Source organism: Callorhinchus milii, unplaced genomic scaffold (genome assembly GCF_018977255.1).
Source record: "Callorhinchus milii isolate IMCB2004 unplaced genomic scaffold, IMCB_Cmil_1.0 Scaffold6, whole genome shotgun sequence".
Classification (NCBI taxonomy): Eukaryota; Metazoa; Chordata; class Chondrichthyes; order Chimaeriformes; family Callorhinchidae; genus Callorhinchus; species Callorhinchus milii.
Genome location: NW_024704747.1, coordinates 5,831,498 through 5,854,920, shown reverse-complemented (window position 1 = coordinate 5,854,920; position 23,423 = coordinate 5,831,498). Strand labels below are relative to the sequence as shown.

The following is a 23,423-nucleotide window of genomic DNA, read 5'->3' as shown; positions in this document are numbered from 1 at the left end:
GTCCTCCTAGCAAATTCTTATGTTCTTATATGTTAAGCAAAGTCCTGAGCAGCCACAATATACCACCTGCATACTCCTCCCTCACTGATGTTACCACTTATCAAGCGTCAGCATTTCAGCATTGGGATAACCAATCCCTCTCAGCATTCCAGGAAACCACACCACAAACCACACTAGAAAAAAGCGACCATACCTAACCTCCACTCACATTAAGCAAACTCCGCTTTGTTTTAATTGTACACGCAGAAGTTATGGAACTAGAATTATAAATGCAGCATCGCTAAATTCTCTATTTTGCCTGCTGCGCACTTTCGGCTGTTTTTATTTCTGATCCATGTTGATTTTATCTCCACTCTGTTTATCCCACTTAGGAATGAAACATGTTGGCTTTCGAGTTATGCAGTTTCTTTCACTCGGGGAATAAACATAATTAAATGTAATAATAATCCTTGCATTTGATATAGCCTCTTAGCATCTCAAAGTGCTTCACAGAATATATTGTAAAGAGAATTGACTGTATGTTTTGTGGGCGAAACGTGACAGCCAATTGCGCACAGCAGTGTCCCACAAACAGTCATGGATTGACTGACCAATTTTTTTTATTACCTCCCGGAACGGTGATCCGCCAATCAACTAACAACCAGGTACCTACTTTCTGCTAGTAATGAAACTTGCCCAATGTTTCGCCCCGCTGGGAATCGAACCCAGGTCCTCTCGCTTGTGAGGCGAGTGCTCTCACCACTGAGCTACAGGACTTCGCAATCATGGAGCTCTCTGAATACAATGCAAATTAAGGCAACAGATTGAAAGGGTTTAATTTTTATTGACCTACTGATGGAACAAATCAGTTTTAAAAAATTCAATATAAGTTTTCCCAAGCTATAAAAATATTTACTAGCTTTACATTTTCCACTGAACGCTTCCCAAGACAGAGACCCTAATGTAACAAAATGGAGAAAGTCTTTACCTTGTTTCTACAATTTTTATGGTACATCAGAGACCTTAAGCACTCCATACAGATAGATCTGTCTAGATCTGTCTATAATAACCATGCTTATTTATAGTCTGCATCAAACTCTTTTCTGTACCCATTTCCCTGTACAGTCTGTACAAATCTAAATCAGATTGCACTCAGCAGAGCTCCGAATTTGACAAATGAATGGGGAACAGTTCTCTTGTACAAATAACTTGGTTTATCATGTGGAAGTTTATGAAAAACACCTTCCAAACTTTAACAGGGTTAGCCAGACCTTGCTCTGCCAATGGATTCTACCAGTAAAAGAGATTGATTTCACGTTACATCAACAATGTGGATTTTCAGCGCTCCCCCACCTCTCACCACAATTAATAATGAAGAAAAATAAAGCCTTTTGAGTGCCATTCTGGGAAAAAAAAGAAGATTTTTAAGGGAGATTGAATGGTGCAATAGGATAGAACTCCTGACTGTGATCGAATGCAGTCAGACCAATTCGATGAAATTCTCTTCTGGCACGTATAAGGTTTCCAAATGAAATGAGATTGGATACACACAGCTTAGTTCCTATTGGGCACTAGTCCATGGCACCAAACTACTGATAAATGTGCACAAATTGACATCAGGGGTCATTTGTTAATTCAATAAAAGAGCTGGTTAAGTTGCATTTAAAAAAAGACACCTAATATCAGACTCCTGCGACAGACTTTCAGGTATCAGGTCTACAGCCCTGGAACCATTGTTCCTTATTTACATTCTCTATTGCGTTCAACATAATAATGTATTATGTCCTTGTGTCAGCCTGGCCCAGATGGTGGCATACTCGCCTCAAAGACCAAAGGTTGTGCCTTTACCTCACCCTCTCCCCTTCCGCTAAAATCATCTTATCCATTTTTTTTAACTCATGGATAGATTTTTACAACACTCTCCTCGCTGGTCTCCGGAATTCCATTTTCCAGAAGGTTTAACTGGTCTGAAATCCTGCCGAATGTGCTCCATACACCTATTACCTTCATCTTTGCCAAGTTCTATTGACTCCCATTCTTCAGAGGATAAGGTTGAAGATCTTCGGACCACTCTTCAAATCTCTCCACTGTCTGTGTGTCTCCAGCCTCCATAGGCAATTTTCTCGAGCACTACATTCCAGCAAGTATCCTTCACTCTTCCCCTACCCTCTCTATGTCCTGTGGAACCCTCTACCAAAGCCACTTGGCCCTTAAACCCCCCCTAAAAATAACAATTCTCCTTGACGTGCATTTAGTCAATGTGTTTAATTCCCTTACTTCCTTACTCAGTGTCCTCACTCTTTTTTTAATGAGAGGCGCAATAGTAATGCAAGATATTATTGTCTGACACCGAATCCCGGCTCTGAGTCAGGCTCCACTACTGTTAAGCTCTCCGAGACGCTGCCTGGCATGAAGGGCGCTGCATAAATCAAGTTGTTGTTGTTATCATTGTCAGATATCTCTCTACCTCTGATCTTGAATACGGGAACCATGTTTCTTGTTCCCAGCAGGTCAGGAACCTCTCCAGTGTTCACTGACTCCCTCAAAATGACCGACAGTGCTTCATAAATCTGCTTCCTCGCCTCTCTAATTACTATCACAGTGTATAATTCAACGGCCTCTAGGGGATCTATTGGTTTGCAGCCCCTTGAGCCAATCTAAAACCTCTACCTCGCTAATGTCAAAGTCCTGGAGATCACACGACATGTGGACGGCATATTGGTTGCTGCAAGGTTGAAATTCACAAGCTTTGTAGCACAGCATTTCATATGATCCCAGAGGTCCCTTTGAAGTACAATACTGTATGTCGTTAGGCTGCAGCCAAGGCTGCTTCTAAGATCTAGTTATGGACTTGGCAAAAAGGGGACAACTCTCAGGGCCTGTCAATACGATGCTGATGGTGAAAAATGCTTTGTTCTTCAATGTCGGCGATCAAAACTAGTTCCTCCTCCCCCTCCTGAAGAACAATTGTTCTGCTACTGCCCAAAGTGTTTGGGCATTCCAATTAAATGTCCTTCTGAAGCGAGGACAAGCTGGAGGGACAGGATTCACAATTGCAGCCTCGACGCTGGATTTCCAGCTTAATTAATCCTCGCAATATCTCAACTCATCACCAGTGATAATTCTAACAATTATAATAATTTTTTCATTTGATGTAGCGCCTATGATGTCGAACTGTCTCAAAGCGCTTCACAGGTAGTTGTCGCCGAATGTGTTCTGTAGGCAAACGTAGCAGCCAATTATGCACAGAAAGGTCCCACAAAAAGCCACTGAATTTAGTGGGAGGATTGTTGGCCAGGGCAAAAAAAAAAAGCGCCTTGCATTTGATATAGTTTTATATCATGTGGTGAAAATATTTCAAAGTACCTGTACTTCAAGGAGTTTACTGTAAGTGCAATGTAGTGACTACGTACCTGTCAGCAAATTTGCGTACAGCTATGTTCCACAAATAGCCATGAAGCAAATGACCAATTTCATCTGGGGGATTATTGGCCAGGACTCCAGGAGAAACCCCTTTTCTTTTCTGGATGAGAGTGCGTCCAATTGAGCCACACTGAGACTTGAATGGACAAACTCCATTCTCTTTTCAAATAGTCTCATGGGAACATTAACATCCACCTAAGCAGGCAGACGGGACCTTGGTTATCTTATCTTATCTGAAAGATGGCATCTTTGTAAAATCAATACTCCCCCTATACTACAATGAAGACACAGCCTAGAAGATGATCTAAAAGCCCCAACATGGGGCTTGAACTCAGAAGTGAGTATGTTAAAAGCTGAGCCAAATGGCTTACTTATTCGGCTCTACATATTTTCAGAGGCTAGATTACATCTGCAATAATTCAGGGCTGTAACATTTTGCATTCTGGGAACCTTTGGTTCATTCCATGTAGCGCCGGGTATTTTTGCAATCTGGCATCTCGGAGCACTGTAATCCTGTGAAAGTTTCAGTATCAAAACTCGGATGCTGCAGTCTTACTGCAAAATGTCCTCAGTCGAGTGTGGTCAGCCCATTTCTCAAACACCTGGACGCAAATTTCACTTGGGACCCCCCCCCCCCGCCCCCATGTTGCAAAGCCGTAAATCAAGGAGAGGGATTCGCAAATAAGTAGTACGGCAGGAGTTGGAGGATGTGTTTGCAAGGACTGCAAGGACTGTGTTCAGTCAGCTCCAAATATTTACCAGCATTCAGTCACTCTCACAGCAGCAAAGCTACACTACGAAGACCAAGAAACTAGATTCGAACAGGGATTTTCTGAAAGGTCCACTTTTATAGGCATTTGTTGACATCCCATTTCCTCGTTTCAAGTTCCCAATTCACCAGCAGTCATTCACGTGTTGTATTAGTGGAAGGAACCAACTATTTATCACTTGTGAGGAATAAACATACATACGCAAACAGATGTAAAGTATCTTTGTAAAGTGCTTTGAGATGTTTGCTCAAAGTGCAAGTGCATGTTAATCACAACAACAATAGCAACAACAATAATAACAACAACAACAACAACAACTACTTGCATTTAAGTAGTGCCCTTCATGCAGAGCAGCGTCTCGGAGCACTCATTTTGAGAAATATTTCCAACTAATTTAGGTATAAAATTCAACCATTGTAACTGTCGCATTCAGTTAAAACAATAGATCTTTGTTGTGCTTAAGTGTGAAATGCTTTTCCTTCTGAAAATTATCAGAAAAGAAAAAAATAAATTAACATTTTTCGCAGTCTACTTCTCGATAATCTGTCAAAATGATAAAAAAATTATCATAAAAAAGAAATTTTCTAAACTGATTGGTTTTGCAAAATATCAAACAAGGCTTGCCGATATTTATGTCTGAATATGTTTTAAACATTTTTAATCTTTTACCTTTGTGAACACTTAATTAAAATTACAAAACCAATTCTAATCTGGAGTCCAATTAATATGCAAATATATGCAAATGTGGTAAAACTAGGTGGTGATTAAGTAGAGGACAGTTTATTTCATGTATACTTCAAGTGTAAAAACAAACAGATCTGTCTCCCTTCTAGTGATTCCACTGGCACATACTTGTGTTTACAAAGAGACTACGCATTTTTTTTAAAAATCTGCATACACTGTCACAGTATAAACACAAAGGATTTATGCTCCAAAGTCATTCGGCTTCCAGCCTACAGACAAGACATGCAATGAAGTCATTGCATTGCATCTTAAAATCTGAATAAGGTCAAGCCAAGTTAAATTTCAGGGTACTCATTTGCATTGCCGGTGACAATTCCAGTCACTTTACTTCTGGGAGGTAGACGAGGGGAGGGGTGGGAGAGTGGGCTTGGCTTATTTTCTCAGAGCCAGATATTCCCTTTTTCTTTGACCACAGTCCTCCGTTTTTCAATGAAAAACTTGGGAAATCTCACTGGCCAGCTGGTCAACCAGCTCCTGGGGTCTCCAACACTGCTGGTTAGTCCAACTGAGAAGGTGCCTCTCGCCAACCTGCCATGAGGAGCTCTTACTCAGCCACCAAGCAATAGAACAGTTGACAAGTTGGCAAACACTGTCACAGCACTGTATGACGGACAGTGACTTGGGACGTCCTCCCGACGTGAAAGGCACTTTACAAATGTAATGTTGTATTGTATTGTAAACACAGCTTTGGGGGAGAGGATTGGGTGTGAAAAGGGGTCGAATGGCATGTTCAGAATTCAGTGAATTTCAGATGAGGCCCAAAAAGTCTCGGTGGATACGGGCATGTAATGACTGATATTTGTTATAGAAGGCTGCCCGTCAAAGACATGCTAAAGACATGCTGGGCACAGCATTGTATGATTGGCAGCAGCCTGGCAGCAGGTCTGGACCAGAATGCACCAGAAGCACCAAAGTAATCATAATAATAATAATCTTTACATTTGATATAGCGACTTATCAACCATCTCCTCCGCCTAAAAACCCAAACCCGGCTGCTTGAGCGCAGATGGCAGAAAACTGGCCTGACAGTCCACCGGAGGTCATGGACGTCTTCTCTTCTAAAATACTTAACATCCGCCAGGCAGCCTCATCCACCTCGTGTTGTCACCCACCACCACGCTCTCTCTGCCCCCTCACCCTCCCTATAATTTGCTCCTACCACCACCCCCATCCTACATTCCTTCCTCCCCATCTCTCCCTCCTCCCTCTCACCCACCATCACCTCCATGAAACCCACCACCTGCTGCCTCGACCCCCTCCCCACCAATTTGCTGGTCACCCAGCTCCCCCTCCTCTGCCCACTACTGGCTGACGTCATCAACCAGTCCCTCTCCTCCGGATCAGTCCCTGCCCCCTTCAAAACTGCTGTCATTAACCCCTTCTTCAAAAAACCTTTCCTATATCCCTCAAACCCCAGCCACTACCACCCTATTTCTAACCTGCCCTTCCTCGCAAAAGTCCTAGAACGCATTGTTGCCAATCAACTCCGCGCACACCTCTCCTCCCACTCCCTCTTCGAACCCCTCCAGTCCGGTTTCCGCCCACAGTACAGAGACTGCGCTTGTGAAAGTCACAAACAACATCCTCTCTATCTGTGACCAGGGCTCCCTCTGCCTCCTTGTCCTCCTGGCAGAGTCGATCACGCCATCCTCCTCCACCGTCTTTCCTCCGTCATCCACCTCAGTGGGACCGCACTCGCCTGGTTCGAGTCCTATCTCACAAACCCCCAGCAGTACATCTGCACAAACGGCTTCTCCTCCCGCTCTCACCCGGTTACCTGCGGAGTACCCCAAGGATCCACCCTTGGCCCCCTCCTCTTTCTGACCTACATGCTCCCTCTTGGGGATGTCATCCGCAGACATGGCGTACATTTCCACATGTACGCGGACGACACCCAACTCTATTTTTCCACCTCTCTTTGCAACCCCCAGCCCCTGATATTCTGTCAGCCTGCCTATCAGATCTCAGGGGCTGGATGAGTGCAAACTTCCTTCATCTAAACTTTGACAAGATGGAAGCCATACTCTTTGGCTCTCGTCAACGTCTAAACTCTCCGAACCCGTTCGCAACCTAGGCGTCAGGTTCGACCCCCAATTATCCTTCCTCCCCCACATCCGGTCCCTCACCAGCACCGTCTTCTTCCATCTCTGACGCATCGCCTGTCTCCGCCAATAGCTCTCTCCGAAAGCCGCTGAAACCGTAGTCCATGCCTTGTCACCTCTCGGCTGGACTATTCTAACGCCCTCCTCGCCGGTCTCCCATCCACTACCATCCACAAAATCCAGATCGTTCAAAACACTGCCGCCCGCATTCACACCCACACCAAACTCCACTCTCCGATCGCCCCAGTCCTTGCCAGACTGCACTGGCTGCCTATCCCAGAGAGGAACGACTTCAAGATCCTCACAGTTGTATTCAAATCCCTCAACTCCTCTGCACCCCCCGATCTCTCTGACCTCCTCTCTCCTCAAAACAGTTCCCGTTGCCTTCATTCCTCCGGGGCTGGCCTCCTCCTCGTCACCCAAGTCCTCCGCTCCACCCTCGGTGGCCGTGTCTTCAGCCACTGTGCCCTAAGGCTCTGGAATTCCCTTCCTTACTCCCTTCACCTCGTTCCCTCTCTTCCTATTTTCAGGTCTCTGCTGAAGACCTTTCTCTTCGACCGCGCCTTTGATCACCTTCCTCCCCCTCCCCCTGGCTCAGCCCCGGGATCCGTTACTGTGAAGTGCTCTGAGACACCGTCCGGCGTGGAGGGCGCTATATAAATCCAAGTTGTTGTTGTTGTTATCACGTCGTTGAGACGTCTCAAAGCGCTTCATGGAATATACCGTAAAATGAATTCACTGTATATTTTGTGGGCAAAGCAAAGGATGAACACTGTTATGCAGTATTGTGGGAAATGTGAACAATAATACAGAGAGCAAGGTAAAAATGTGAAGGGAACAGAGTTCCACAAATCGCAATGAACATACATGAGAGAAGGAACTGGTCAGGAACATACGACATAGAGAGAGCAATGAGTGTTCAGACCAATGGGTCAAACAACCAATCCCATATGAGGAGGGCAAGGCAAACTTGGGCAAAAGGAAAATCCTGGAAGGCTTGTGTACAGGGTGTGGAGCTTGGAGTAGAGATTCTCAAGAAATGACTGATATATATTGTTCACATGATTGTGTGTGTCTTTTTTGTTTGCCCATAGAATACACAGTCAATACACTTTACAGTATATCCTGTGAAGCGCTTTGAGATGTTGCAGCAAGCTGACGATAAGGTGCTATATCAAATGCAAGGATTATTATTATTATTATTTGGATGTGTGTGTCTGTGTGTTTGCAGGTGCTGCATCCTTCTCCAGAAATAAACACTTTAATACACATTAAATTCAGCAGCACTCTCACTAATAAATTAATCCAGAAGGGGAGAAAAATCCAGATTTCATTCCACTTCACTGCATGGATATGAACATTTGAAAGTCTGCTCAATGGTCTTTTTAAACAATAGTTCCCCCTACATCCACCCCCGAAAAAATTCCAGTCAGTTTAGCTGACTTCAGAACCCAAGACCTCTGCAACGGAATGGAATTCAATCATGAAACACTTTTCGGGATCAATTTATTAATGGAAAATTAGACTTTTTTTGTATTTATTAAAATATCTCATTGTTTGGGGAAATGCAGCATTAAACAGTATCCACCAACTATAAACTTGCGCAGGTTCATATTAAAAAATAAAGGGTTTCCTGTAATTAAAAACACAGGGATTTCCTGCAATTATTTCCTTCCAATCATTTTTGTTTATTCATCATTTAAACTTTATTCTCAGTAATCTGTTCACTGATTCGCCAATTTGAAAAAAAAAGGCTCATATTCACTGAGATTACCAGCCGGTTGAATGAAATCTCTCGATATTTATCTGAAAGTGAGAGACGAGACCACGGTTGAAGGGGTTCCTTAAGGGTCATCTCATTTTTGAAGGGATTATTACCCCTCATGGGGTTGGAGTTGTGCTGCATTGTTGGAGGTGTCATCATTCAGAGGTCAGTCTGCCTGTTCAGGTGGACGTTCAAGATCCCATAGCACTATTCGAAAAGAGAAACGAGTTGCTCCTGGTGTCCTGGCCAATAATTCCCCAGATAAGATTCATCATTCAATTCAACAGCTGTTTGTGGAACATCGCTGTGTGTAAATTGGTGGCCCCGTTTGCCTAAAACAATGCACATTCTCTGCATTTTACGGTAACTTCTGCAAAGTGCTTTGACACGTCCTCCCGATGTGAAAGACGCCAAGTCAAATGCAAGGATTCTGATTAGAAATACCAGTCAAACTTGTGATGCTCTGGTCTGCATAGCCCAGTGCTGCACCTCCCAGAACACTGCCCACCAGTCCATCAGAGGCTCCTAACAATCTGCTGCAGCAGATGTGATGATAGCCTTGATGTCCTGTAAATCATTTCAGCTCACGAGCTTGACCTTTAAAGGGAGATTATTAGAGCTGGAGGAAAAGTTTTTTTTGTCCTCCCCACGTCCTCTCACAGTGTATCACCAGCTTGCCACATCACCATTACAGGAATAAGCACCAACAGCACCGGTACTGTACTAGGCCAATAATGTGTCAAATGTTAAACGTTTCTCAGTTACTCTCTGCCATACTGCCCCCCCTCGCTGGAACACCATCTGTAGTCCTTCCGACTCCCCCTCTCCCTCCCCAAGTTCAAAGCACACCTCAAGACTTACCTCACTGACCATGCTTTCTGTCATCTATCCCCTTCACACCTTCCTCAGTTCCCACCCCAATGGCTGGGGTGACTGTACAGCAGTGAGAAACACTTTGAAGCATTCTCCTGAAGTGAACTGCGCTGTATAAATGTAAATTTTAATGTACTGTACAACCAAATGTCCAAGCGCTGTAAATAAAACCTCGGTATCTGTAAACTGCCTTAGAGTTGTTCATGCAAAGGAAAGCACATCAGTTTCTAGTTCAAATCAATCTCAATCATATTCCATGTGCAGACTGGAAGAGAATCGGATTCCATCCTGTCTGCAGCCATGCTTTGATTAGCTCTTTACCCACAAAAGTGCTCTCGGACACACTCAGATGCCTGCCAGCATTTCTACACAGACATTCTTCATCATCCTTTCATCATTTACATGCAAGTGTTCAAAGGTACATTGCCAGCTACACACACTGAGTCTCACAGTACACAGGAGAGTGTAACATTGTGAAGCTCCTCTTCATGGATAGAAGTTGGAAAGATAATAATATAAAAATCCTTGCATTTGGTCTAGAACCTTTCACGTGCTTGTGTGTGTGGCTCAAAGCTCTTCAAAGCATTCACTGAAATGTGTAGTGACTATATATAATTGGACACAAACATGGAAGCCAATTTGCACACAACAATGTCTCACACACAGCCAGGATGTGAATGACCTATTGTATCTGGGGTATTGTTGGCCAGGACAGATGGAGAAACTCCCTCCTCTTTTTTCTGGAAGAGATATTGACCTGAATCTGCTTTACGTGCATTTACCCGAATGAGTTTATCAAAAGCCACTCTCGAATACGTTTCGGTTAAACCATTTTGGGGGTGGGGGGCGGAGTATTTGCTGCTCATAATCAAAGCAACACAGTTCATACCATCTACAATCATTTCCAGGAACCAACTGATGGTAAACTGGCTGGAAATGAACACAGTTTTGTCCCTAATCGTCAGAAGTATAACGCATCAATAACCCGAATGGCAACATCACTTATTTTTGGGTCACCTGATGTTGGCAGCAACAAAAGAAACCTGATTTATCCCCCTCCACCCCGCCCCCCACATACAAAAAATAAATGACAGACAAAAATTCCCACCTGAAATTAAAGCGATATATATTATAAACAACAACAGATCCCAGGGAGCAATTTGAAAGGCGTAATCGAATCGCGGGGTTCAGATGACTCTTATAAACCACTTGAGCTTCACCCTGATGGTTTATGATGTCATTTGAAGCGCTCGATTAGATTACTGCCTTGTAATCACTCCCAGGTACCCATTATTCTCTATTTCACATCTACTGGTTCCTACTGTAAACAGAAGCTCTCCGTGCCTTAATTCTGCTTATTACCATTTACTCCAGTGCTTTGTTGGTGATTTCTGCCTCCTTCAGAGTTCACAGTGCACATAATGTACCATTTAACATCTCCCCCGTAAAGATTGCGATTTTTAAACCAAGATTGCTCTTCTAATAAGAGGGCTGAAAATATTTATACCTGCAATATTATTAGCTCGTTTATCATAGAATTTGGTTGGGTTTTAAAGCACGATTGCCAAGGAGGAACAGACACACAATTTTGCAACGCCTTTTCAGGTTGAAACAAATCAAAGTGATTCACAGGAAATTGTTACTAATTCGACCGACTAAATTTCTAGCCCAAAGTAGCAGCCATTTTGCCCAGATACAGGTCCCACAAACAGCCACATGGGGAACGACCATTTAATTTGGTCAATCAATCCACTACAGTATATTCTGTGAAGCGCTTTGGGACGTCTAGAAGACGTGAAAAGCGCTATGTCAAATGCAAGGATTATTATTATTACTGTTTGTGGGACACTGCTGTGCGCAACTGGCTGCCGTTTCCACCGACAAAATGTACGGACAATTCACTTTACATTCTATTCTGTGAAGCGCTTTGAGACGTCTCGAAGACGTAATAAGGCACTATATCAAATGCAAGGATTATTATTTTTATTATTGATCTGGAAGATTGTTGGCCAGGGCATCAGGGGGAGAAGCTTCCCTCTCTTTTTCGGAGAGTGTTAAGGGATCTTCAGAATCTGCCTGGCGAAGACAGACAGATCCAGTGACAAAGGACGGAACCACATACAAAGGACTTCACCTCAAACAAAGCAACCAACACTCCCATAATTAACAGTACTAGGAGGTCAGGTCTTGATGACCCTTTCCCTCCTAAACGGCAAATGAAAAATAACTGCAGAACAGTGAATAAAATACATTAAGTAATATTTAAACCCTGCAACAGTACTGCAAGACCACTCAGGTACAGCACAGAGTGTTGTTTAGTTATCACTGAAGGCTGCTTGGCTTTGTCTGTCAGCTATTTGACAATATTGGTATTCTTTGGTCGAGTTTCCAGTGACTTGGGTCTGCTTGCTGTGCACTTCATTGAGGGAACGCTACACAGATGTGAGATTAGAATGTCTGAATAACAACGTGTTGATGCTAATGCAAACAAAAATCTAGGTTAATAGCAACCAGGAGACATTTTGTGCCAGTGCAGGTACAGCAATGCCTCGAAAATAGAGGGTAAATAGTGAAAGATTATTCCCACTGGTGGCTGAATTGGTAACAAGGGGACATAAGCATAGAAATGACATTGGAAGAATTAAGGAGGATGCTATATTTTGTTTCATTCAGAGGGTTATTAGGACATGGAATGCTTTGTTACAAGTGGCTATTGAAGCAAACATCATAACAACATTTAAAAGAAAATTATATATGCATTTGAAAAAAAAACGATTTGAAAGGATAATAAAAATAATATCCCTTGCATCTAATATAGAGCCTTTCATGTCAGGAGGATAATAACAATAATAATAATAGTCCTTGCATTTGATATAGTGCCTTTTCATGTCTTTGAGACATTTCAAAGTGCTTCACAGAAGCTACTGTGCATTTTGTGGGAGAAACATAGCAGCCAATTGCGCACATCAGTGTCCCACAAACAGTCGCGGATTGAGTGACCATTTTTTTTAATGGTCTCCATGTGCTTCGCAGGATTTACTGTAAAGTGCAGTGACCGTGTATTTTGTAGGCACTAGGGCAGCTAAGTTGCACACAGCAAATGGAGGAAAAAGCAGAGAATTAGGTACAGTACATTGCTGTCGAGGGAGGAGATACCATTAGCCTGGGCTCTATGGGCCAAATGGCTTCTTTCTGTGTTGTAATTTCTACAAAATGTCTACAATGCAACGTATTCTTTTTCAATTTTTTTCCGATGCAATGCTAAGTTTATCTGGGTCCCAAATTTATGGCTTCACTTGCAGGTGGTACTCTCAGTGAAACACTATTTCATTAGCTCCCCAAGAACAAACCAGGACAGAATTGAAGTGGTGCATATTACACATGTTGGAGAAGCAGAAAGCCTCATAATCACTACACTTTACAGGAAACCCTGTGAAGCACTTTGAGACGTCCGCCTGACCTAAAACGCAGCTGCAGGTAAGAGGCAATAGGAATTTGTGGAGTCCTGCAGCATATTGGATAGTGCATTCGCCTCGCAAGCGAGAGGACCTGGGCTAGATTTTCCTGGGCAGGGCAACACGTTGGGCAAGTTTCTTTACTCCACACCTCTTGGTTTACCCCGCAGTAGTTAAAGGAAGCCGGTTGTTAGTCGATTGGCGCGTCGCTTTTCCGAGGGTAATAATTCCTTCAAAAAAATAATAATAATAAATTGGGTCACTCAATCCACGACTGTTTGTGGGACACTGCTGTGCACAATTGTCTGCCGTGTTTTGGCCACAAAATATGCAGTCAATTCACGTTACAGTATATTCTGTGAAGCGCTTTGAGATGTCTCGAAGACATGATAAGACACTATACCAAATGCAAGGATTATTATTATTATTAACAAATTGGTGAATTTAATCCACGTTGCAAATAGCAGATCTTGTTTGAAGGTCAATCCTGCTCTGCTAGAAATCAGTATCAAAAGATTTCCACTCCCCATTTCGTGTATAATTGTTTCTGGCAGCATTATAAAAATTAACATGCCTGGAACAGAGCTGGAGGTACCATTTATTTTACCACCAACAAAGCCAATTAAGATGTAATGCTCCTTTTAAAAGGGAATTGACTCAAAAAAGACAACAGCAGGAAGTTTAATAAGTTCCATTCCAGAAATGGGCAAATTCACTGACCTGGAATTCTCAACTTTAAGAAGTATCTTAATTTTACCTTGTTTTGTGTGCTGCATTTTTTTTCGACTTGCACCCAAATTCCTGCACTCACTATATTGAGAGCTTTAATAACAACAACTCGCATTTATATAGCGCCCTTCACGTGGGCTAGCGTCCCGGGCGCTTTAATCCGCTTCAGTGGATATTGTTGAGGCCCACTCTAAGTTCCGCCACTGTAAAGTGGTGCTACGATATGAATGCAACCATCCTGAACTCAACTGCACAGCTTAAGGGTCGAAACGTGTCCACGACACTGAAGGGAATGGTGCCTTCTTACTGTAGGTATCTGGCCCCAGAGAATGGTAAAATACAGGGTTCAGCTTTCGACACTTTTACTCAGTCCAAAACACAGCCAGGGCATTGTCGTTAGGAGAAAGCAAACAACAGGTGTCAGCTTGGCTTAGTTGGACTCATTCTTGCCTTAGGTTGGAACCTTGCCAGTTCAAGCCTTATGTCGTGACTTGAGGTTTAAGATCCTGTGATACTATCGGAAAAGGGAAGGGAATTTTACTCCTCCAGGTAAAATAGGTTATTCACTTCATAGCTCTTTGCCTGGTGCATTGCTGTGCGCAAATTGGTTGCTGCATTCACCTACAAAATTGCAGTCACTACACTTTAGAGCAAATCCTGTGAAGTGCTTTGAAACATCCTCCTGATGTTAAAGGAGCTGCATCAAATGAAAGGATTATTATGTTTTTATAGGAGGTATTTTCCGGCTGTGGTAGGTATTTTCCGCCTCCTTTCTGTGTGTTTGGCTCAACACCACACAATCCAGACAAGCTCAGTAACTCTCCATCTGGGAAAAGCCTGGGCACAATTCAAAGCCAGATTACCCAGCCTCTACCACAGTACAACTCGTACAGAGCAAGGTTAATTCGCAAATAGGATTTCAACGCGCCCAGTCTAAAAAAAAGTTTTCACTCCAGTTACTGTGCATTCGAAAATAAAGGAATGTGTCAGTTGTAACCAAAAATATAACAGGAGGAAACAAAAGGCAAAATACTGCAGATGCTGGAAATCTGAAATGAAAACAGAAGTCGTTGGGAACACACAGCAGGTCAGGCAGCATGAATGGAGAGAGAAAAGTGAGTTAACGTTTCATCATAGAAAGGTCATCAACCTGAAATATTAACTCACTTTCCTCTCCCTGTAGATGCTGCCTGACCTGCAGGTAATAGGAGGAAATGTTTTCTCTCAGTCTTGAGCAAACGTACTTGTTGACTTCAAATCTTTCTCACATTTCAAAGGAGACACACCCGACATTTCAGCAATTGGCTTTCTGTGTAATTAGGATTTTAAGTGGAGTTTTCTGTGCATTAGATAATGGTTCATATCATTCCCAAATTTGTCTTTAAGCACTCTGAGATGCTACCGCGTGCTATATAAATATTGTGGTTGTCCAAATCTGGCGAGCATTTATAGTTGCAGTTCTCACTTACAATGTTCTACGCTGGAGTGTAATTTGCAATATTTTAGCAAACTGGGATTCATAGTATTAAGGCTCGTGAAGGAATAATGGTCACTAGTAGAGGGCTGAATGGACAGTGCTACAATCAGATTCCCAATGGGGAAACAAAAGTGTCAAACAACCTCCAGGAGAGGACAGGGAGGGGGACTCAGGAAAATAAAGGTGAAATTTGCAGCATTTCATAAATCAGACAGACTAGTTTATGAAACGCTGGAAATTTCACTCCAAAGTGAATAGCACAGCTGCCTACTTACTAGAGGGGAGCATTTTGGTATTGTCTGTGTGCGAATGTCACCCGAGATTAGCAATACCTGCGAGTACAGCAGAAAAGCCTCTTTTTACAGCCCTGAAACTCTCTCATCAACACGGCGCTCCGAGAACTAGGAGAGATAATTTTATACAATTAAACACTTCTCCCAGGGCTATATACTTGAGAAGTACGGTACTTAGTGTGGTGAAAACAACTCAACAGGTCTTTTTTTTTGTTTTATTCACAATAACAGGAGAAAATTAGAGGTCTTTAATTTGGAAGTAGAACACTTACGTTCGCTGGGCTTGTGTTTCAGTGGTTACGAGGGGTTAAACGGACCTATTTAGAAGAACAATGAATAGATGTGTGTTTACAAAGGTGTCATTTGCTACCTAAGTGTCCATTGGGGAACCGTGGACGGCAAAATAATAGAGTTAAACCAAACCTATCCTTACCATTGTCAGGGGTCTGTGATGTTACTGTGAAATGCTATTCAGCGTCACACATAGAGGTCATTATACTCAATGGCCAGGGATCCGCAGACATGAATAGGGTAGGGGAACTTAGGCTTTGAAAAAGCTATACACTTTGACGAAGAAGTGGAGTGGAGTGCACATTCAGGGTCTGCCTCACTCGAGAGTGCTTTATACCTGGGAACACAAGAACATTCTATCTTAAAGCACCGGCAAATGGTGCTCCTCACTGCTCAGGCCCAGCTGAGCTGTCTGAAGTACCATTCGCTCCAGGGCAAGGCAAGGCTCCCGAGCTCGCATTCTCCCAGAAAGAAAAGCACAGGGCAGGAAGAGAATGGTTGGCGCCCATACATCCTCTCACGGCTGGGAGATGGTGCACTTCATCGCTAGGGGGTGAATGAGCGAACACTCTCGAGAGGGGTGACAGGGGTGGCTGCTACATACTGGGAGCGCGGGCACTCTGAGCCGCTGATAGGCTTGGAGTAGGCCGATTCATGTAAACTCTAAGGCACTGTTTACAGGGGGATCTGATCTCTATATCCAGCCAAGCAGAGCCTGAAACTCACTCATTGCATAATAATAATAACAATAATAATCCTTGCATTTGATATAGCGCCTTATCACGTGTTCGAGACGTCTCAAAGCGCTTCACAGGATACACTGTAAAGTGAATTGACTGTATATCTTGCCAAATGTGCACACACAGTCCTGGATTGAGTGACTAATTTTTTTTTAACAGGAGTGCCGTTCAGCATGGCTCAAGACTGTGTAGTTGACAAGCCTGTATGATATATTTATTTGAAAAGAAACAATGGGGGGTGTGTGTGTGTGTGTGCGGGGGTGAGGGAGAGGCAGATGCAGCCTGTAATAATTAGCACCAGTGATAGTTATCACATCAAACATCTCACATTTCCCCCACCATCCCCATTCTTTTCTGAACAAAGTAAATATTTAACCCTCCCACCCACTCCCCCCTACCCCACTCCCAGGACACTTGCAATTCTCCAACCGAAATGTCAGACCCACGACCTGCTCTCAGTTCCCTATCAGTGCCTCCCTTTTACGGTTGCTCTGAATCACAGTCCGCACACAGCTTTGCCAACAGAAGCCCGGATCACCAATATGGCGGGAGTTCACCAAAGAGAACTCCCACCTTAAAAAAACGTTCAACAATGTACATTTGGGGAACGCTTCATCAAAGTAAGCCGACAAATTAGCATCCGCCCAGGTTTTCACTGACCCTGGCCCGATCAGCTCAGAAAAAGCTTGGCACTCAGTGGCAAGACAGCAAGCTTTTGCCGACCAACAACCTCTCTTTCTGACGAGAAGAAACACTTCAAAAGGAAGACCTTTCAATTACAGCGTTTCATAAACTCGAACATTCAGTCTTTCGGGAGGGGGGGGGGGTTGAGGGTGGGAGCAGTATTTAAAGTAACACTTTATAAATCCCGCTGTCAGGTTCAACTTCTACGGTTGGATAAGCAAAATATACAGTCACTACACTTTACAGCATATTCTGTGAAGCTTTTTGAGACACCTCTAGAAGACGTGGTAAAGCCCTCATGTCAAATGTAAGGATTATTATTATAAGATATTAAACTAAATTCTCCTGTGAAATAAATAATTTTCTGCCTCTTAACACGTATAACCCAGTTGCGTGTTTCAAAACGGCAGAAAATGATACCACAATGTGAATGACGTATTGATGCCCACGTCACATAGTCTTACTGTCTCCTGCCCTTCGTTTTTAGAAAAAAAACAGCTGCGGAGACAAAACCTGTGCCAATTGTCTGTCGACGGATTCGCAAGAAATCTTCCCACTGTTATGAGTCACCCAAATTCCGGGAGGGAGGGGGAAAGGGAGGCAGAGGGAAGAAGTTACGTTTTTTGGGGTTATTTGACCAACCCAGATATCATGTAACAAGTGTTTAAAACAACAAGATTCCATTTATAGAGCGCCTTTCACGTCAGGAGGACGTCCCAAGGCGCTGCACAGTTGGGTCATGACCCGAGCAGGGGGAAATGGTCAGGGTGAGGGGAGGGAAGGGAGGGAGAGAGGAGGGGGGAAATGGTCAGGGTGAGGGGAGGGAAGGGAGGGAGCGAGGAGGAGGAAGAGAGTCGAGAGGGGAGCTGAAGGCTCGGTCAAAGAGAAAGGTTTTGAGACCGGCCTTGAAGGAGGAAAGGGAGGAAGCAAGGCGAAGGCACTGGGGGATGGAGTTCCAGAGCCTCAGGGCTGAGAGGCTGAAGGCCCGACCACCGATAGTAGGGCGGTTGGGGCGGGGGACGTGGAGCAGACCGGAGCCAGAGGAACGGAGGGTACGGGCAGGTAGGTAGGGGGATAGTAGGTTGGAGAGGTAGGAGGGAGCAAGGCCGTGAATGGCCTTGTAGGTGAGGATGAGGATCTTGAAATCAATCCTCTGGGGGATGGGGAGCCAGTGGAGGCGAGCGAGGGTAGGAGTGATGTGGTCCCGAAGCCTGGTGCGGGACAGTACACGAGCTGCAGAGTTCTGAATGACCTGCAGCTTGTGGAGGGAGGTGGCGGGAAGGCCGGCGAGGAGAGAGTTCCCATAGTCCAGCCTTGAGGTGACAAAGGCGTGAACCAGGGTTTCAGCAGCGTGAGGGGTGAGGTAGTGCCGTAGTCTGGCGATATTCCGGAGGTGATGGAAGGCGGTGCCAGTTGTGGTGCGGATGTGAGGGAGAAAGGACAGCTCAGGGTCAAACAAAACGCCGAGGTTCCTGACTGGCTTTGAGAGGTGGAGAGTGCAGCCTTGGATGCTGATGGTGTCAGCGCCTGAGGTGCGGAGGCGCTGACGTGAGCCAATCAGGAGGGCCTCGGTTTTTCGCACGTTGAGCTGAAGAAAGTTGTCTCTCGTCCAGGACTCGATGTCGGACAGGCAGGCTGTCAGGACATCGGTGGTCGTGGAGTTGAGAGTAGAGGAGGAAAGGTAGAGTTGGGTGTCATCCGCATACATGTGGAAGTTAACCCCATGTTTGCGGATGATGTCACCGAGGGGGAGCATATAGAGGGTGAAGAGGAGGGGACCGAGGACAGAGCCCTGAGGGACACCACATGAGACAGTACGGGGGGTGGAGGAGAAGCCATTCGTTGAGACGAAGTGAAGACGGTGGGAAAGGTAAGAGCTAAACCATTCAAGGACAGTGCCTTGAAGGTTGAGGTGGGAGGACAAGCGGTGGAGTAGGATAGCGTGGTCGACCGTATCGAATGCTGCCGATAGGTCAAGGAGGACGAGGAGACAGAGGGAGCCCTGGTCACAGATAGTCAGGATATCATTGGTGACCTTGACCAGGGCAGTTTCTGTGCTATGAGCAGCACGGAAACCTGACTGAAGGTTAGTAAATTACTAAAAGTAAATTACTTGAAAAAAAATACGTGCAGAATCAGAATCAGTTCTTGCCTGAAACATTTCTGAATATCCTTTGGGCGCTGTAAAAAAAAGATTGGAGTTGCACTGTGACCACAGGCACTTTGGTTTCACATCCACCTGGCACTCAGCAAGCATAGCAACATTGGGCAAGTCAAGGTCACCAGAGCTACTCAGAAACAAAAATACCTAATTTTCACACTTCCTTTCAGGTTTTCTCTTTAATTCTCTTCTTATGAAGGAGGTGAGTCACACCGGGTTACAATTCACGAGCCCAGGCCTCTCCAGCATCTCGTCCAAGTGGCTGTTCTGCAAGTGAGAGGCTTGGCATTGAGTGATCAACAGGTTATTCTGTGGTCGGAGCACACACAGTCAAACTCCAGTCTGTCCTCACCTAACACACACACACCACCACAGGGTTACCGAGAGTCATATGGCACAGAAACATGTGGGTGCGTATATTCCACACAGCCCCTGTTATTCCCCTCTATTCCAGTAATGATCCTTGCATTTGCATTTCATGTAGCGCCTTATCATGTCATCGAGACGTTTCGAAGCACTTCACAGGACATAGTGTAAAGTGGAGTGACTGTGTATTTTGTGAGCAGAATACTTCTCCCTCATGTGTACATCAGGTTTACTCTGAAATTGTTGATGCTTTTTGCTTCAACCACAGCTTCCGGGAGTGAATTCCACATTCTGTATGATGAAGTTCCTCTTAAACTCCTTGTTAGATCTGCGACGAGCTATCTTTGGGTAAATAGGCAACATCCCAAATCATTGTGGTAAATACATCGACTACTAAAGCAACTTTATATTACACTGAATTGTACTCACTGAATATTAAGAACATGTTTTACTAGGAACTCCCTCTGGTGATCTAATATATGTCAAGTGCATCATGCTGACTTGTGGAAACTCCTCTCTGGTAGATAATCACGTCAGAGCAGAATTCCTATTGTTCAACATATTTTTGGTTTCGTTTTTAACACGTGACCCAAAGTACAGCACCTTCAACAACGCAGTGAATCAACCCTCTGCACTGCACTGGGTGTCAGAGTAGACCATGCAAGTTCAAAATGTTAAAGCGGTTGATGCATTTATGGCATAAATAGAATGCCATTTCTTCATGGTATAAGATATGAAAACTATTCCGCTTGTGGCTTGACCTAACGTGACCCAACAGCGTCTTAGTCATCAGCAATAAGGGCAGGTCACCTGTGAAAAAAACATTTCACACCCCACAGCTTTACTCTGAACCTTCCTCTGCACCATTGTGCTTTTGAGACAAAGGGTGAAGGAACAGAGAAGTAAACTTAGCAGAGTTTTACAAAACCCTTGTTATGTTAATTAACACAAGAAATAATAATAATAATAATAATAATAGTAGTAGTAGTAATAATAATAATCCTTGCAATTGATATAGCGCCTTATCTTTGAGACCTCTCAAAGCGCTTCACAGAATATACTGTAAAGTGAATTGACTGTATATTCTGTGGGCGAAACGCACGGAAACGCTACATACTTTACCCCAATATTTTTGTGCGGTAACTTTCGAAACCATAAAAACCCTCTGGTTTTGTATCAACGTTCCGTTACATTAACAGCAGCTTCTTACATTGCAAAGCGAGGCCTGAAGGACGCGCTGCTAAGCTTCCCTCGTCTGTGTGCTTTATCACTATCTCCGTAGGAGTGCCAAGGAAATCGGAAAAAAAACTTGCTAGAAAAACGTACCACAGCGTAAGGAATGTAAAATAAAAGTCTAGTCTAGTGCTGTATTTATTTTGGCGGTTCCCAGTCGTTTCTAACGTTTAAAATCGAGCTGCTTTAATTCAATTTGGGATGCTTCTGTAGTAGTGGTGGGAGCAGGAAGAGCAGCTGTTTGAGATGTTGGTGAAAGCGGCAGAAATCACACTGATGGAATGCTGGAGAGGTTGGGGGTAGTGGGGGGCGGGTGGCGGGGGAGGAAAGGATTTGCTTAAAAGTCTGACCCTACTGGAGGGGAGTGGTCCCGGCGATCCTTGCATTTGATATAGAGCCTTATCACGTCTTCGCAACGTATCAAAGCGCTTCACAGAATAGACTATAAAGTGAATTCACTGTACATTTTGTGAGCAAAGCGTGGCAACCAATCGTGCACAGCAGAATCCCAGTCGTGGATTGAGTGACCATATTTTTTTTTGAAGGGATTATTGCCCCTGGGAAAGCGATCCGCCAATCGAATAACAACGTGATTCCTATTTACTGCTTGGTAAACAGAGGCATGTGGAGTAACAAAACTTGCCCAAGGTTTCGCCCTGCCCGGGACTCGAACCCAGGTGTTCTCACTTGCAAGGCGAGTGCTCTAACCACTGAGCTACAGGACTCCAATTGAGCAGCCCGCTCTGTGCCAACCCCAGCGTGAATTCAGTGTCAAATCTGTCATGCAAATCCCAGTTGACAACTCATCGTCCAGCCTGGCTCAGGGATCTCACCTTTGAATCGGAAGATTGTGGGTTCAAGCCCTACGTCAGGACTTGGAATCACATGGTCTAAGCTAACACTTCAATGCAGTGCTGGGGTGTGTTGCATTATCAGAAGTGCCATCCTTCAGATAAAACATTAAACTGAGGTCCCACCTGTCTATCCAAGTGGACATTAAAAATCCCACAGCACAATTTGAAAAGAGTAGGGAGTTCCTCCTGGTGTCCCGGCCAACAAATCCCCCGAATAAAAATTGGTCATTCATTCCATGGCTGTTTGTGGGTTATTGGCTGTGCACAAAAACTGCCTGCTGTGTTTCATCCACACGATACCCAGCATTATCCTGTGAAGCGCTTGAGATGTCCCGATGACGTGAATAGGCGATGTATCAAATGGAAGGATTTTCTCTCTCAAAGAGTCGGTACAGGCACGATGGGCCGAATGGCCTCCCTCTGCGCTGTAAGGTTCTAGGGTTCTATTCTATGGTTATGATTGTTATTATTGTTCAGTGCAGTTCTGGCTCCTGTTAACAGAAGTTCACTTCTGTTAGGTGCTTAGGTATCCATGAAGGATACCTAAGAAGGCAGCACAGTTACGCTTCGAGATGTGCAAAGGCAACCCGTGTTGTAGCAAACGTGCAGAAGGACAGGAGTAATCACATAATCACATCCTGGGAACATCAGTGACAGGGGCTATTTCCTGGTAATTTGTTGCCGCTGTCTTGACAGATGCAAAGCTTTTTAGAAGCAATGTTTCAATCACCGCATTCACAGTGAATGAACAAATGGCGCAGTTCTGACTCAGAAAGCTCTTGCATAATTCTTTTTCAAGTCCGGCTACGAGAGAAATATTGGAAAAACAGCGTGATACCGAACAACTGAGGATTTTGTGCTTGCTGGTTCGGTATGTTTTCTTTTAATGCGGTGTGCCATGGGATTTTACAGTACAGTGCAAACAATATGTTTTGACAACACAAACTTATCTCGTTTTTGCTCTGCAGATAGATGTAGTGCTAACGATAAATCAACAGCACTGAAATATCAATTAAAGATGACAGCCTCATCCCAACCCCCTCAACCCCCGAACACAATTCCATATTGGCTCGCAGATGCGGGCAAGACCACAGCAGTTTTAATCTTTCACCCAAGCTCCGACCGGCTCCACCTTTTCTATTTGTCTACTCACTGGAACCACCGATTTGTCATTTCATTTCTGTGACATGTCATTTCAAGGTCGCGTTACACAGATCGAGGAGGACTGGGCAGTGGGAGGAGAAGGGGAAATCTTTATGCTCCATAGAAGGATTGGGATTTGAGGGAAAAGATGTCACAAGATGTCATTGATTTCCGTTTGATAGCATAGACCACAAATGGTGAATATTCCTAATTTTTCTTGCCTTTTTTGAAGGGAGGTACCCTTAATTTAATGAAAAACCAGCCGCCAAATGACTGTTGATTTGCAATGTGGTGGGGGGGAGGGGGGTACAAGGGGGAAAATTTGGCAGTTCTGTAATGAA

The 23,423-nt window shown here is 44.2% G+C and overlaps 1 protein-coding gene and 1 non-coding gene across 2 annotated transcripts in view; both read right to left on the bottom strand.

Annotated features, from left to right (window-relative positions):
* gtdc1 (glycosyltransferase-like domain containing 1) overlaps positions 1-23,423 on the bottom strand; it is a 161,697-nt gene that overhangs the window by 43,717 nt on the left and 94,557 nt on the right. The gene's annotated exons all lie outside the window — the stretch shown is intronic.
* Positions 684-756, bottom strand: trnav-cac. Its single transcript has one exon. It is a non-coding gene; the product is annotated as a tRNA-Val (tRNA).